Below are 1,136 nucleotides of genomic sequence, written 5' to 3'. Positions count from 1 at the left end.
AACTGTCTTAATTGAACTTTTCAGCTTGACTCTATCATTCAACATGTCATTAATATGTCTATTACTCCTTGCATATTTCTTGCAATATTTATCAGTATTTTGCACTATACACTTTCCTGGAGTGTAGAGACAGTATTTCTTTCTTACTCAGCTCTGTAACCTAGTAAATAAAATGTTTTAAAATTTACCTTAACTCGATTGTTTCTTAATAAGGCCATAATCTTACAAAGATTTTATAAAGGTTGCATTTAAAAAGTTATGCTAATGACAGAAGAAAAGAAAACAAAACAAAAATTAGGCAAATAAAACTACATTAGACTAAAAACTTCTGTGCATCAAAGAACAAAATGAGGGCTGGCCGGTTAGCTCCACTGGTTAGAGTGCACTGTGATACCACCAAGGCAGAAGGCTGGATCCCCGTACCAGAAAAATCCACAGTGTGAAAGGCAGTCTACAAAGTGAGAGAAAGAATCTGCAAATCTAAAGGGGGCAATATCCAAAATATACGAGAAACTCTCACAACTCAACAACAGCAGCAAAAACCCAAATTATTCAATTTAAAAATGGGTAAGGGCTTGAACAGACATCTAGCAAAAATGTGATACAAATGACCAACGAGGATATGAAAAGATTGTAAAATCACGAATCATAACAAGATTGAAAATCAAAACCACAATGAGATATAATCTCACACCAATTGCACATATCACACCCACTAGATGGCTACTAATAAATAAATAAAACAGAAAATAACAAGTCTTGACCAAAATATGGACAGACGGAGACTCCTGTGCGCTGTTGGTAGGAATGTAAAGTGGTGCAGCTGATACAGAAAACAATGTGGCTTTTCCTTAAAAAAATGAAAACAGAACTACCATGTCATCCAGCAATTCCAGAGGTAAANGCAGCCATGCCTTGAACATTCCATGTACATAATTTGTTAAGCCCTTTTACATAAACTAGATTGAGTACACAGATCACAGTTATTATCAATAAATGCCATGTACAAAACTCCCTCATGCAGATAGCTAAGAGGAGAAACCACATTTCCCAAGTCCTATGACGGCTGCTAGGTTTGACCTACACACAGTGAGCACCACCATATCTGCTTTCAGCTTCAACTGTGAGATGATGGA

The sequence above is a fragment of the Galeopterus variegatus genome, unplaced genomic scaffold (genome assembly GCF_000696425.1).
Source record: "Galeopterus variegatus unplaced genomic scaffold, G_variegatus-3.0.2 Scaffold13239, whole genome shotgun sequence".
NCBI lineage: Eukaryota > Metazoa > Chordata > Mammalia > Dermoptera > Cynocephalidae > Galeopterus > Galeopterus variegatus.
This window is presented reverse-complemented; position numbering follows the sequence as displayed.